At 37.5% G+C, this 16096-nt stretch overlaps 3 long non-coding RNA genes across 3 annotated transcripts; all 3 read left to right on the top strand.

The window, feature by feature from the left end:
* Nucleotides 1-8814: 8814 nt before the first annotated feature.
* On the top strand, nucleotides 8815-11340 carry LOC125374497. The gene is made up of 3 exons (XR_007218635.1): nucleotides 8815-8869; nucleotides 10863-10931; nucleotides 11288-11340. It is a non-coding gene; the product is annotated as an uncharacterized LOC125374497 (long non-coding RNA).
* Nucleotides 11341-12045: 705 nt separating this feature from the next.
* Nucleotides 12046-13721, top strand: LOC125374494. The gene is made up of 5 exons (XR_007218631.1): nucleotides 12046-12089; nucleotides 12280-12333; nucleotides 13094-13186; nucleotides 13356-13384; nucleotides 13658-13721. It is a non-coding gene; the product is annotated as an uncharacterized LOC125374494 (long non-coding RNA).
* A 561-nt stretch (nucleotides 13722-14282) lies between these two features.
* LOC125374496 lies at nucleotides 14283-15003 on the top strand. Its single transcript, XR_007218634.1, has 3 exons — nucleotides 14283-14414; nucleotides 14696-14757; nucleotides 14962-15003. It is a non-coding gene; the product is annotated as an uncharacterized LOC125374496 (long non-coding RNA).
* The last annotated feature ends 1093 nt before the right edge of the window (nucleotides 15004-16096 follow it).

The raw sequence follows: 16096 nt of genomic DNA, 5'->3' as shown, positions 1-16096 counted from the left end.
TGGGATATATGTGGCCTACATGATATGCATATTTACACAGCTTACATACATAGACTACATACACAGAGTACATACATAGACTACATACACAGAGTACATACATAGACTACATACACAGAGTACATACATAGAAACTTACACAGAGTACATTCATAGACTACATACACAGATTACATACATAGACTACATACACAGAGAACATACATAGACTATATACACAGAGTAAATACATAGACTGCATACAAAGAGTACATACATAGACTACATACATAAACTACATACATAGAAACTTACACAGATTATATACATTGACTACATACACAGAGTACATACATAGACTACGTAGGTTGTCCTTCTACCTCCCCGTTCAGTGCAGATATTTGCATGTTTTAATTCCTTTTATGTTATTTATTCAAAAAGTCTTTGTGAATGTTGTTGCCTGCCAAGCAATAATCCATTGTTGGATGAAACCATGAACTTGAATACTGCAATATGTGAGGAGTCGTCAAGAATGCAATAATGTTAGCTATTTTAATAAAGTAACTCTTTGAACATCCTCCGAAACACTGTTTATTGTAGACGCCTAATTTATCTGGTAAACTTTTAAAACAACCCACATAATATAACACACAATATGAATATATCTTCTGGGAATAGCAATGTTGTTTGCGATTAATCAATAGATATAAAAAAAAATCATGCATCTAATAACTTTACCATGCCTTCCTTACGTACCACTATTTTATACTCTTAGGGGATCAAGAAATATCATGTCTGTAAAATATAACACCAAAACACATTTGATAGTTTGCACGTGCCGCACGCGGTAGCGCCACACACGTGCGTAGGTCGATTAAGCTCTGTGGACCACTATTTCTGTCAGTCCTGTCGATTCTGCTGATCATACAGCTGTTATTTACTTGATTTAAGTCATTGTGTGTGTATGAACTAGCCATGCGGCGTCTGCAAAGCCCAAAGGTAATATATTTTTGAGTTGTACTGTACATGTATGTCCAATGCCACAGCTACAATACAGGCCACCCAATGTAACAATGTAAAATGTAACCTCTGCTTAACAATATCCGACGACCTTGGTTGAAACATAAAAAAATCCGTTGTTGCATGTGGAGATCAGCTATTGTGAAATACAACCGTCAATTGCTTGAACATACGAAATGAAAACTGAAGGGAACTAATACGCACGCAACGCACAGGCACACTCTGTAATGTGTGCCTTATCCATTTGAGTTTTTGCAATGAAATGATAAAATCAAACCCGTTAACATCCATGCTCGACGAATCCGTTAGACTCCAGATATACACCATGACCTGATTATATAAGTGCACTGCACATACCCAGAAGTAACACGACGTCAAAAACTGGCACTTTGCCATGACATATATAAGATATGAGTAAGATTACTCACTGATCTCCTAATATAAAATACATGTACAAACAATGCAAAAGCGACCGTGTGAACAGTTATGTCATTCTATCCACTGATAACCTCTTGTGACACATACTATGCCGTACGACTGATCATTTTATCATTTGTAAAGTGTGACAGGTTGACATAGGTATTTCGACATAACAGTGCATTGATTTTCCTGACTGATACAGAAATTAATTTTACCCAGATCAGTTATAAGTACATGTGTTCTGAATAAAGCCAGTGCATAGCGAATCATAAATGCCCTAGTAAGTGCTTAGCATACCACAGTGGCGGTGCAATTTGCTGTATACTGTTGGGTCTCGTAGAACAGCCAGAAGCTCATATTCGCCCTGATGATGTTTCTAGTTTTGTCAGCACCATAAACATAGTTATGGTTTTTTTATATGGGTGCGGCTCACCCATCGGTAATAATGAATCACAAATAAAGTGATAAAACCCTTTCCATATCCAATAGAAATATTTGCATTAAGCACAGTCGTTTTTAACGATTCCGACTAAATCACGAGCATGTGTTTATGAATCACTATCAAATAATGATGACACCAGGTTTCTCGAAATAGTGCTCGCAAACACCTACCCATCTTATCGTCATTGTTCCAAACATTAACTTGAAATATAGAAACTATTGCAATTAATATTTCAGAATGATCATAAATAAGATTTAGCCCTCGTGTCTTTTATAACTTTAAGAAACAACTCTCCTCGAAAAATTCCCCTGAAGGTCCACGTGTAGGAGTTCTGTTCCTTTAATGATTGGGGCGGTTGGGTAGCCTAGTGGTTAAAGCATTCGTCCCTCACGCCGAAGACCCGGGTTCGATTCCTGACATGGGAACAATATGTGAAACTCATTTCTGTGTCCCCCGCCATGATATTGCTGGAATATTGCTAAAAGTCGCGTAAAACCATACCCACTCACTCACTGCTTTAATCATTAGTATATTATACCAAAAGACACTGACTATCACGGAAACTATCATCCGGAGTATCAGATCACTATAGAATACTATCACTGTTGTACGAATAATATATGTAACAACACATTACAACATTAAAAACTTAAACTTAATTGTTACTCGATTTACCATGATCGGTTCCAACATGGTTCCAGAGTTTGTGCTGCAGAAGATGAGCTATTGCAATGAATACACGCCTATAACCTGTCCAAAATCATATTTTGAATATGAAATTATATCAGATTTGGTGGAAGAGTTTGAAACTCTCGTTCCTGCGTTTATATTAAGGTTTCACCCTATGCTTCTGTCATCCGTACATGTCTACCCTCAATAACGTATTCTTGTGGCGGGAGTTGGGGTATCCTGGTCGTTAAAGCGTTGAAATTATATCAGATTAGTTGTTTCGCGTCATACAACAGAAGATGTGTATGTTAACCCTGTACAGCAAAACAATTACATTCAGCAAAGAGAGTCCATTGACATCCCCAAATGAAGATTTTTGTAGATCCCTATAATCGTGGGGTCCAAACCCAAATCGTCATGATAATGTTTATCGATTCGTCAGTGCCATACCTGTGGTCATGCGTTGTACACGCTGCATCACCTCGGGCTTTCCCATTGCAGCTGAGACACTTTTCAAAGTAGAGTTAAACTAAGTTTGCTAACCACTCACTTAAGTCGCATTCGAAATGTACCGATTGTTAATGAAAATTCCACCATTAATTTGTAAAAGACTCCATTCTAATGGTCACTCAGAGGCTCAGATCAAGATACTAAGTTGAAATCTTTTCAAGATACTAAGTTGAAATTTCAAGATAATAAGTTGAAATTTCAAAACACAAACTTAAAAAATGGACCTAAAAAGCTTCCATACAATTATGACAGTGTTCACCTCGGTTTTGCCTTTGACGCCCAATGGAATGGATAAGCGCTTACCATTCCTACAGCAAATCACGTAAGATCATAAACCGTTAACTACATCCTTAGATCAATCCGGATTCATCTATGTTCGTGTGTTTTCTTTTATTATTTTATGTATGTTTGTAGACGCCCACAACAGTACATTGAAGGTGAGGTTTCCAGACACGATATTTTACTGTATGTGCCTGAAGAAAAGTAGTTTGCAAAATGCAATGTTTGATGGCAGACATGTGGAGGACATTTCCATATTTTTAACGCATCAGTGACATAATTCATGTCCGATGCAGCTCTTTTTTTCCCTATTTTGGCCAGTACCATTTGTCCCCATGTTTTTTTTCATGTGAACGTTTGACCTGACTTTGCATGACTGTGTTTGTGAAGGGTGCCACCAGTGATGCAGGATACGGAACGCCTTTTCGCGAACACCTGGTATCATCACTAATTGATAAAGTTTCATAAACACATGTTGATAATATAGTTGCAATCGTTTAAAACAGACTGTGGTTTTAACATATATTTATTATGATTATGGAATTAGTGTTATCGCTTATTTCCCTAACATCCATGTCGTCTTGTCCTTTGGAAATCAGTAGGTTATGCTTCAACTTCTTATTCAGCTTACGTTGACCTTGTATGTGTACCTACTTCTGTTATATATTGGACCGCCTCCGTGGTCTAGTGGTAGAGCGTCCGCCCAGACAGCAGAAAGTCCGGGGTTCGATCCCCGGCCGCGTCATACCAAAAGACGTGAAAAGATGGTACTTGATGGTACCCTGTCTAGCGCTCGGCGTAAAGGGGCCAAAACAAGGACTGGTCGGCTCAGTATACTGTGTCTGCTTTGGGTATTTATGTTAAATTTCGGCATGGTATCTCAGTGGGCTAGTAGCACTTTAAATCGGCATCGGTCCGGAGTAGTACCAGCAGCCACACACACGCATGAACGTCGCTATAAACGTGCTATAATATGGGACGCGACGTGAAACACCTCACCTGTTATACATTGGTTTGCATCACAAAAGCTGCATCTTCACTCACTACGAGTGTGTTTATTATATATAAGAGGTTTGAGCGTATAATGAGGACCCGTTTTCCGAACCTACAACGGATGGCTTAAACAAAACCTTATTTCAGTCCTAGTGCTTTGGTTATATAGATTCGAAAACACCCGATTTGTGCCACTCGGTTTCCATGCTGTCAACACGAAAATACAGATAACCTCCTTTATGCCGGGGAGGTACATGTACATATATTGTATCCGGAAACGTAGATTAACTGCATGTTTGTACATTTTGTTTCCTATTTAAAATAACGAATACGTAACGAGATTGTGGTTTCAGATTACAGACTTATTGTGATCACTAGGCCCTGTGGTGTTAACGGGAGGAGGTATATGACTTTATTACGGTTTGGCAAGAGCCTGAGTAAGCCTATGCCTCCTGCGCTATGGTTAGCAGTTAGGAGCCCCGTACCCGCAACATGCAATTGATGTGAACAATTTTGCTGGAAATGGATATGAACAAAGACAGCGAGTCAGCTCACTGTCACGTCCCACTTGCACATGTGACGCTCAGTGCCATACGCCTCCACCATGCATTAATCGTTCTGGTGTTAACCTTTCATATTTACAGGGAAAACAGACCTTTGGACGAGGACTGAAGACACACAGAAGCAGAAGAAAATATCGCTCAAATGTAAGTAACATTTATGTATCTGTTGGGCAGTGTGGTACCCTAGATGTGGGTGTTCTTCCCAATGGTAAATGTCCGATTTCACACATGGGAAATGCATGAAGCAAATGTCTTATGTCCCCGTATGGGATATTGCTAGAATAGTGCTAACAGCGGCATCAAATATTAGTCATTTCACTGATGAATCTGTTGACCTGCATGTATGTTTTACACATTAATATAATGTTTTAATGTGAAGTTCACATGTCATGAAGTATTTTTCACTTGACGAGAGGCCGGTCACATGACCACAAAACTGACGTTTATAAGCGTATGAACAACACACATTGAAATTTAGATGGATGTCTTCATGAGACTGTATTTCAGATATTGTCGTAAACAATGGCGGACTTCTTCCACAACCCCATGGGAAACTCCTGGGAATTCCCTATCACGAAGAATTGAGAAGTGTCAGAATTGATCATTTGGGCATTTTCATCTTGAACTTAGGGTTTCTGCATACAAGTGTTTGACTGTATGGCAGTGATGGAATATCCTCGTTACGACTCATCCTAGTGAACATAATATTTAAAGATATGCACACACAGACTATAGACTCGATCCGTGCCTAGATTGATACATGTGCACACACACACACACACACACACACACACACACACACACACACACACACACACGCACACACATATATATATATATATATATATATATATATATATATATATATATATATATATATATTTACACACATATTGCCTACTTTTTATTGTACTTTTGTATGATACAGATCACAAAGTTACCTTGAAACAACTGCAAGAAGCACTGCAGAAGGCTAGTCCATCAAACGTGACAACGTTTTGCCAAGGGACATCAGAACGACTTCTGGCCTCGGTAACCGAACACGGGCTGCGTTTTAGAGGGAGAACTCCCGGAGATGGCAACTGTTTTTTCCACGCAGTTGTAGATCAGCTTCAACGCCTCGATACCAGATCAGTGTTTGACCACAGGGGACAAAGGATGGCAGTAGTTGACAGCCTACGGAGGTATCCTTATGTAAGTGCATACCGGACCATATATTTGTGCATATGTAAGCTCATACAGAACCCTTCTATATAAGGGCGAGCTGTCATTGAAGACGCATGCCACTGATATATGCTAAGGTGAGTACAGTATAATAGGCTAGTATTGGCTTCAAATTAATCTGTGTCTAGGAACACATTTCGAAAGGATAATACATAATCAGATAACAACATAATGGAAAACAGCATTGCCAAGGAATCACATAGAGAGTGCATGCAGATAACCATTGTGACGTGTTATTGGTCTGGTGGGGGTACTGGGGTTGCCCTTCGGATGCAGATACACTCGATAAGTGAATCCAGATGATACAGCATGTCTGCGCACATCATTCAAATTCATAACACAGGTATTCAGTGGGGTTCAGGTGGAGGTACGAAATTTCGCTGGACAAGGCAGTTCCACGACTGGCATAAAACATGCCGACTAAAGTGGAGGATAAGGTCAGTTCTATAGCTGTGTACATGGTCGGTATTTTGTAACATGGTTAATGGACGTAACTCTGCACAGCGAATAGATGACAGCTCCTTGTTCCTCGCCACATTCAACCTCACCTCGCCATGATTAGAGTTTAAGGCGCATGTAGGTGTTTAATTTCAGAGAGTGATTGCGGTTTTAGCCGCTTGATGACCTCAGAAATTAGATCCAAAGATGATACTCATGTGGGAAATGGAACAATGGCTTGCGGCGTGACAAGCAGACGTTTCAGCCACAATACTACACCCACACCCCAAGTGTGCCTAAAATTGATATATGATAAATTACTAATTAAAATGCTACCAAACCTGCTTGTGTTACGTCAATTATATATACTTGTTTTCTATAGGAAGGAGGCACACACCTATCCAATTTTGTCGATGTGCAACGGCACGAAGCCTGGAACCTTTACTTGGAGGCCATGTCTACACCGGGTAAATACGTTGATCACCTTGTAGTACAGAGAACATCGCAGTTTCTCAAAAAGGACATTGCCGTTCTCACAAGTTCCGAAGACTGAACCGCGTCCGACAGCAATGTTGTAATGATATCTGGTGGACCAGGAGCGGCTATTATGTTAGGTCACTATCATGAAGCACATTATCAAAGTCTAGATTTCCAACGTGCTGGTAAGTATTCTATATTCAATATTTTCATTCATACGGGTTTCATATATAAGTAACTAAAAGATCAAATATGAAATAAGTACCCACTTTTGCCACACAGTTGCTTTCACCAACAGTTCTTCTATATCAATTCTTCTAATTCAAGAACTTGGGCCATTGGTGGGCATAATAAGTGTTATCATCCGATACATTTTAGTCTCTTAATCTCTGAAGACAAGCGCTGGCGACTTATTCTAATTAAATACAAAGTATAGAATCTAACACAACCGCATACAACGCGAATATTTCCTTTAACTATCACCACTATTGAGCCTTTTACGCCCAGTGGAATCTATTTCGTCAGATTATCGAGACTGGTTAATCTCTGTCGTTGACGTGTTACATTTAAGAATTAACTTCAATATATATCTTTTGCTTTTATGTTGGTATAAAGGTAAAAACCGATTTGCACACTGTGTACATAAGCATAAATAAGTACGTCAACGATAGTAACTTAACAGACTGTTCATTAAACAAACAAATGTAGCCAACATTTCGAGCTAAAACAGCGCACACACTTTATAAGGCAATCATAACACAGTTGTTCGTTAGTGACCCAAATATTTTTCGGTTTTTGTTTCCGCCTAAAATTCCTTGGTTAGTCAAGGAAATGCCATGGAATCACTTGAAATGTATATAAGTACAAGTAATAAAAAAGTAATACATGACGTATATGTCATTTTAGCAAGCTGTTGCCGAAACAATCCGTCATTGTTATTTTAGGACAAGTGGAATGTTCCACCGCTCAAGCAGATTCATCACCATTGCCGGCGGAGGATGTGGTGAGTGTGATGAAACATATTGATATTTTCGTCTTTACAAATATGCTTACGATACAGGACGAACTGCCTTAAAGTAGAGAGTCATGTAATAATGTTTGTTATTACAGGGCGGTTTAACTTTAACTGTTACTTGTAACCTATAACTAAGTACACTTACAATATATAAAAGAAATATAAACTTGGCGGATACAATGATATATTTGATATATAGATATAATTTGTTGTATGTTTTTCAGTTTCAAGATATCTGTAATGATGACAGAAGATTGGACGAAATAGTAGTGACGATAGGTCCCTACCGAATATCAAAATTGGATATTCTGACAATAGCACCAATACTTCCGAAAGAAACAGAAGACCAGCTCAGAGTGAAAATTGACAAAGAGACCAGATGGACTGTGGACTGGCTAAATGATCAGGTATGTGTACACCACTGTATACACATGAAGTACATTTATTAAGCGGTGATAAAGTGGAACAATAACGTTAATAATATTATGTTTCTTTGCAGATAATAAACGTCTTCTTGTATGTGCTGTGTCAAAGGCGGGGGGTAAGTGACAGGATATTCAACATACCGTGATATATACATATGATATGTACAAAATGATATGTAGATATGTTTACAAGATGCCATGTCATTCATTAATAGATTAATCAACTTTGTTACAAATTGTGATAATGTGTGCAAATACCAAAACAATATTCGTCCTTGAATATATCACTTGCTATTTTAGAATATGTTATTTGTTTCGGGGTAAGCAGAGAAACGCAGCTTTATCAAGCAAAGTTATAGAGGGATGGCAACATTTCAAGTCCAAAAGGAGACGCCGGGCGCCACTTGTTCAAAAGGTCAGAATTGCTTTTTAGAAATATCTGCAGTTACAATTTTAAACTGAAGACAAAATATGCCAAGGGAATATCTAGTTTTTTTATTCGCCCGTAAAGAGATCACCCGTTTAATAAACATACAGCTGTATAACACGTTGTATAATACCAAAGCGCGTGCTTATATACTGCGGGAACAATTTCAGTAACAAATATTGAAAACTCCCAACATCCCTTGGCTTATTCAACGACATTGCGTGTAGTGACGATAGATCACTGAGAGGGTATGCACACGCAATTACCCTCTCAACCCTGACGCTATGCTGACGTCACATGACATTGTTTCGTGGTTGGATCTTGTAACAATATTCTACATATTACGTCAGAGGGTATTGTGACGTGTTGTAATCTTTTTGATGCAGGATCCTGTTCCACAAGTCGATAGTAGCGCAACGACAGACGTAAGTTTATGTTACTATAAGGGTAAATCTATTTTTCAGTGCATTATCATTTGCAGAAGCCCGAGGTCTTCTAATAAGACCGAGGGCTTCTGCAAATGATAATGCCCTGAAAAATAGCGTTACCGTTATATTAGCTAAAAAGGATGGAATTTGTTATCAAATAAAAAGAATCAACAATATCGGTTTTGAAACATTTACTGCAATCAAAACGAATGTCACTGACCCGCTTTTACAAATATGGAAACGCCATAGAACAAACCAGATGACGTCACTATTGAACATGACGTCACCTATCCCTATCCTAACAAATAGTCAAAACCCAAGTATGACATCATCTGGTTTGTTCTATGACATTTCCATATTTGTAAAAGTGGGTCAGTAACATATTTTAAAAAGTTATAAACGGCAAGTAATAAATAAATTACTAAGCTCGCTCCTCTTTAATAACATTTTTATGAAACTCGTGAATAGTTTCTTGTATCGGACTCCCTTTCGAGCGTGAGATATCAGAACTATTCACTCGTTTCATACAATTAGTATTACACAGGAGCTCGTTTAGTATTCTCTATTTGTCATATAGTGGGAATGGGTAAAGAGAAGATGACGTTGAGGAGAAGATATCATTCACTGTCGGTTGGTGAATAAGAATCGCCTAGCCTTGCAAGGCTTGTCATTATTGAGAAAAGAAAATTAAATCTTCAAGAAAAAGCGTTTTCTGAAATTGACAGTATCATAAGTGAGATAAGATGCACTGGAAGAGTTTCTGAACCGCCGAAAGACGCCGACATATTCAGGAAATGAATTGAATGAATTGAATAAAGTTGATGAAGACAAACATTCCCTTAATGTAGCAACAGGTAACTGGATACATATCAAGTCTAATCGTTGCACATATATGAAACCTTGAGAAGGGATATTATGTTGTTTTTGTTCCTTTGTTGTGTAATGCAACAATAAACAATAGTCTAGGTATATGGCGACGTTTTAATCATGTAGATGCTACTGTTGGAAATATTTCTAGATTAACAATATAATATGAGCTATGGTATGAAACAAAAAGTATGTTTTCAAGATGGATGCATGTTGTTATACTGTCTTCAGTTGTCAGATATATATGGGCAGTGAATGTCATAAGAAACGTTTTAATAGAAGATAGATGCAGTTCTTTTGATGGTTGATGTTTTAACATAATGACATGGAAACGAACTATGTACATGAGACGAACATAGATATAATTTACCAGTGATATTTTATTCAATTAAATATTTTATGGCTAACCGAAAATTGCCACAACACAACAACATAGGCTACTGTGAAAGACTCGCCATACTAATAAAGAAAACACAATTTAATGTCCTCAATAATATATGTGAACAACCGATTGCCTGTTAATTTATATGATACCAGAGATGTTCAAGGGACGACATGAGATACCGTTTGTAGGCTGAGATAAAGTACACAATGCCGTGAGAAAGCACAACCTTAGTCCTGTACTGTAGATTGTAGGTATTTGAGTATTGTTCCGAATGTAAAGGACCATGTTCGTTGTATTTCAGGAAAAACTCTCGGAAGCAGAGAAAGTGTTTATACCGATTCACAGACATGGAAGCCATTGGACATTGCTGGTAAGTTGTATTTCCTAGGTATTTGAGACAGAAATTGACCACACATGAATGGTGCCGATCGTATGTGTGTAGATGTGTGACTCACGTCGAAGTGTGTGGGCGTGTGATGGATTTCAATCGTGTGACTGAATTTCGGGTCGATCACTTGATCCTCAGATTTGTGTACAGGCCCACGTCGGATGGCAACAAATACATACGTTTTTGTGCAAATTGTACTAATTGCAGGTTCTTCCATTTGGGGAGACATGCTTACCCCTTTCGTAAAAACCTGGCGGCCTTTGATTTTCAGTTTACCTTTATGTGAAGGTCACATATAGACGTACAACAGTTACTGTCACTCCTTATTTCTGACGCAGGTGTTGGATGTACAAGCCAAACGAATGCGCTTCTATGACCCCTTGAACCGGAGAATAGACGAAGAAGTGGTCAACACAACAAGGTAGGGTTGCTGAATAAGTAAATTCCCTATATCGCCACATCTATAATAATAAATTAAGTAGTTTTATAGCCCTACAAGTACATGGCTGCTTACGTTATTACTATGAACTGCTGAGTTGCCTGTCGGTCAAAACTCATTGCATTTGCACTTTTCTTCAAAGGGAGTACATGGAATACAGACTTCAGAATGTACCAGATGATGCAATTGACCTATCAAACTACAACGTAGAGGTCAGTCATGAGTACACCACACAGACGGATGCTACAAGCTGTGGTGTTTGCATATGCATAGTGAGTACAGCAAGGTCTCAAAAAGAGTTGTTCAAAACTGAATAATAACGATTAAATATTTTCTCGCCACTGATTACACTTTGACTTATTCACGGTTACTATGAAAAATGAAAATGAAAAATTACTATGAAAATATTTTTTTAAATTTATGTAAATGAAAGAATACCTGGAATAGTGAGTGATTTAATGGTAACATTGAATATGATTTCGTGTTTCAGTATGCGTGGAACGAATGCAGCAAGGACAAGAAGGTACGACCGTTTTTTGGTGTATTGAAGTTCTAATGTATAGCAGATATATTACAGACGATATGTATCAATTATTATTTTTAAAATAAAAACATGACATATTTTGCAGTGTGACCCGAGCAGATGCCGTTCTTTCATAGCCAAAGAAATTTTGAATGCAGTGAAGGATGTGGAACCAAAGGTACTTTATTTGTGCACTGTGAATAATTGTGACAGTAATGGGCATATACGCTACTGTTTATTGTTCGTAAGCTAACCAAAGGTATGTGTCACATATATATCCCCGTATTTCGAATATTCAATAAGTAATTCACATGAAATTCCATTCTACTTATAAAATGTGTGCTACTTGGAACATCGTTCCATTTCAGAATACAACAAAGGAAATACCAAGCAAATACGGACTGCGGGAGCAAGTTCCAGTGGTAAAACATAATGAGGTTTCACTGATACATCTAGATGGTCGATTCCATTTCATGTAGTACTGAAAATACATTTAGTATACATGCGACCCGTGAAGATCCGGGTAGAATAGGTCTTCAGCAACCCATGCTTGCCGTAAAAGGCGACTATGCTTGTCGTAAAAGGCGACTAACGGGATTGGGGTCAGGCTCCCTGACTTGGTTGATGCATGTCATCTATCCCAATTGCGTGGATCGATGCTCATGATATTAATCACTCGATTGTCTGGTCCAGACTCGATTATTTACAGACAGCCGTCATATAGCTGGAATATTGCTGAGTGCGGCGTTAAACAACAAACCAACCAACCAACTAGTACACATGCATGTGTTATGCACATAATGCATTAAGTACCCATGACAACAAACTGTTATTATTCATACCTAAAATACACCCGTGAAGATCCGGGTTAGAAAAGGGTCTTCAACAACCCATGCTTTTCGTAAAAGGAGTCTGTGCCTGCCGACTTTTATTCAGAGAATTTATCTCCATAAGTTTGCATGGAAGTGATGCGACCCTATATACATGTTGTATTCACGTGCACTTTCTGATTTCATAAGGTAATATAGAATTGACGTAATTTAATTCGTACTATAATTCATTAAACATAATAACTAGTAATAATGGTACACTGTTTCAAAATTTCATATAAAATTTATTCGCTCCTGAAATTCTGTTACTACACTCGGGACACAAATACATTTCTATATGTTTCTGAATCAGAAGAGATTTTCGGATTCGTGGTGTGCTGACCAACCTCTGCCATTGAAACGAATACGAAGACCTGAATATGCGGCATTGAAGATCCAAACACAGGTACAGAAAGTAAAATCTGATTCATGAAATATCTGAATGTTCTGTTCTTGCTCCATCACATGAAGACTTACGAAAGTGTTGTACAGTTCGTATCTTAAGTTGATAAATAGTATACATTTGTTAAAAATTGGTTTGTGAATGACCATAGAATTGTTTGTATTTCATTTAGAAACCGAATCCTGAGGTGCAGCTTAAAAGGTATGATACTTCTGACAATAATATATGAAAACATTTTAATAATCATAATAAATCTTTGCTTGAAACAGGATATGATTAAGACGATATCATAAGTTTGTGAATAATAAATTTCTATACTTGTGTCGCTTGATACACATCGACTAGTCACAGAGATTTGCAGGCAGTTATCATACAGCAATTAAAATATATTGGAGAAAGAATAATTACTAATTGCATTTACTGTGAAAGAGGGAATACTAGAGATAATTATTAATTTACTACATATTATTGCAGCACAAAATGTGTCGAAAAGACGACAGTGACAAGAAAAGCCATGCGTGAGTATTTGTTTAGAAACCAACCTCATATAAGAATTAAGACACACACGCACGCACGCACACGCACACACATGCACACACAGACAAACACAGAGAGAGAAAAAGATGCCCATGCTATAAACTCAAAGTATCAATATGTTTGTTTAATACAAATAGCAGTTCCTGCAGTAGACATGAAGGAATATGGTGACCAACAAGTGAACATACTTGCTGATGATCTCGAGGAGCTGAGGACTGTGGAACGATCAGAATTTCGAAATGTGGTATGAACATTCATATATATTGACCTACAGTTTCAGTTGTAAATATTATATTGGTATAACAACTTGTGAGTTTCAATATAGATAGATACATAGATAGATAGATAGATAGATAGATAGATAGATAGATAGATAGATAGTGTTAATTTCCAATCTCTAGACTGTAGTAAATGTGTCACGAATAACAATATGAAAACGTATTTTTGATGACGTTTTTATTCCATTGGATTTGTAACTATATAAATATGTTTCTGTGTACACTTGATAAACGGTATAACTAGGAATGTTTTGTTCCTTTAGTTGGAAAAGATAGTTGATGAAGATGTACCCAGGCTGTACCGGTACCCAACAAATGATACAGAAGAAGTACCTGAAGAGTTCAGGAGACATGTGCTTTATTTTCAACGAAAGAAGCTGGAGAGGAGCAGAGCCATGTCCCACCTCAATGCTGTTGTAAATATTACTCTAATGTGACTTCACGAATGTTGATAACGCTTAATAATTTGCCAGTGTTTGGAAATACTGATAACCATCTCAACACAGAAATACTGAGTTACATATTAAATTTGCTTACAGATAAACGGTATGTTCATACTACAGTGACATTTGTCTAACCGGCCTCTGTCTAAAGCGGATATGCCCATATAATGAAGATATTTTCGATCCAAACTTTTACACGTAAATTTATACTGAGAGTACATGACATGACCTAATGATAGAATGACTGCTTTCAGGGATATGCCATACTGATGCAGTCCATGGAGACACATTTGGTGACGAGGACAAGAGGTCCAAGGTAAGAATAGGATAAAATAAACTTTAGGAACATATTTATTTTTCCATCAAGAAGCTTCTGCTTGTTTGTCATCACTATATAAGAATCAAGCGGGTATTAAGAACGAATGAGCTTTGTTTCCACAACTGACCGATAGTTTTACGGCATACACTACCAACAAATATAATGAAATGATGTAGTGATTTATTTAATTTGCATTTTCAGACTTTATGACATCACAAAAAGAAATCTGATACTACCCGATGCTGCACTACAATTTGGACGTCCAGGGTATGTGACTGATGATTGTAAGTTGTAATACATAGTTCTGTCCTAATGGTTGTACGGGTGACAGAAACATGAGGCTTCAGCCATCACAAAAATTGCTGTCACTCGATTCATATATTTTTCAGGAACGACTATTTCCTCAAAGTGGTGGAAGATTTCATTTTCTACCATGCCAGAAAGCATTTCGAAACAAGGCACACAGGTATGTAATTCTTGAGTGGGTGAGTGAGTGAGTGAGTGAGTGTGATGTTCGTGGATATCAGTATACCAATAATAAATGAAAGGATTTGTCAGCACATTAAAGAAGAGAGAAAATGCCGAGGTCATGCAGGTCGAAGTCATGTAATCCTTAAATAACTGTCACTTCGTTGAAATCATTTTGTGTAAATATACTACTTTTGCATTTTCAACATGTATACTCGAACCCTGTTTTGTCGAATGTACCGATATGTCGAACCTTGTCTGTGGTCGCGACCGCCTATACAAATACATATAAATTTACCCGCATATGTCTAATTAGACATGATATAACATATCGCTATCTCGAAATTTGACTTAAATATTTAATGCTTGCCACGTTAACAGTTTTGAGAAGCGGAAATAAACATATCGCATAGTTGTGAGCAATTCTTCTACATACATGCATGTATAGGCCTATTCGTAGTATATTTCTTTTCACATCTAACAATGCTGTAAATAGATTTTGAACCAATTGTTCATACACGTATGTACATGTAGTTACAATTTTGTCCAATTGTCATGTATGTAACTTTTAGTACGATATTTTGTTTCAGATTCATGACAGATTGGATATGCGCTTATTTAAGAGAAAGCGTTATGAGTATATAAGAGTATATCTATTACAAAAAATGAGGACCGGGTTGATATAAGAGTGAGTGAAAGGTTGATATTGGAGTGAATGAGTGAGTGACATTAAGAAGATATGTTGTTTGAATATTAAATATTTGATGTTTGTGCTTAGTGGAAGGCCATAGAAAACTTGTTTAATAGAAATTAGCGTAAAACAGTTGACAGATTATCCACTTATTACAAGGCTGGATAAGTGAAAGAG

This window comes from Haliotis rufescens, unplaced genomic scaffold, assembly GCF_023055435.1.
Source record: "Haliotis rufescens isolate VD_foot unplaced genomic scaffold, xgHalRufe1.0.p SCAF_58, whole genome shotgun sequence".
Taxonomy (NCBI): Eukaryota; Metazoa; Mollusca; class Gastropoda; order Lepetellida; family Haliotidae; genus Haliotis; species Haliotis rufescens.
The sequence above is the reverse complement of the archived record's forward strand: the minus strand, read 5'-3'. Positions and strand labels throughout refer to the sequence as shown.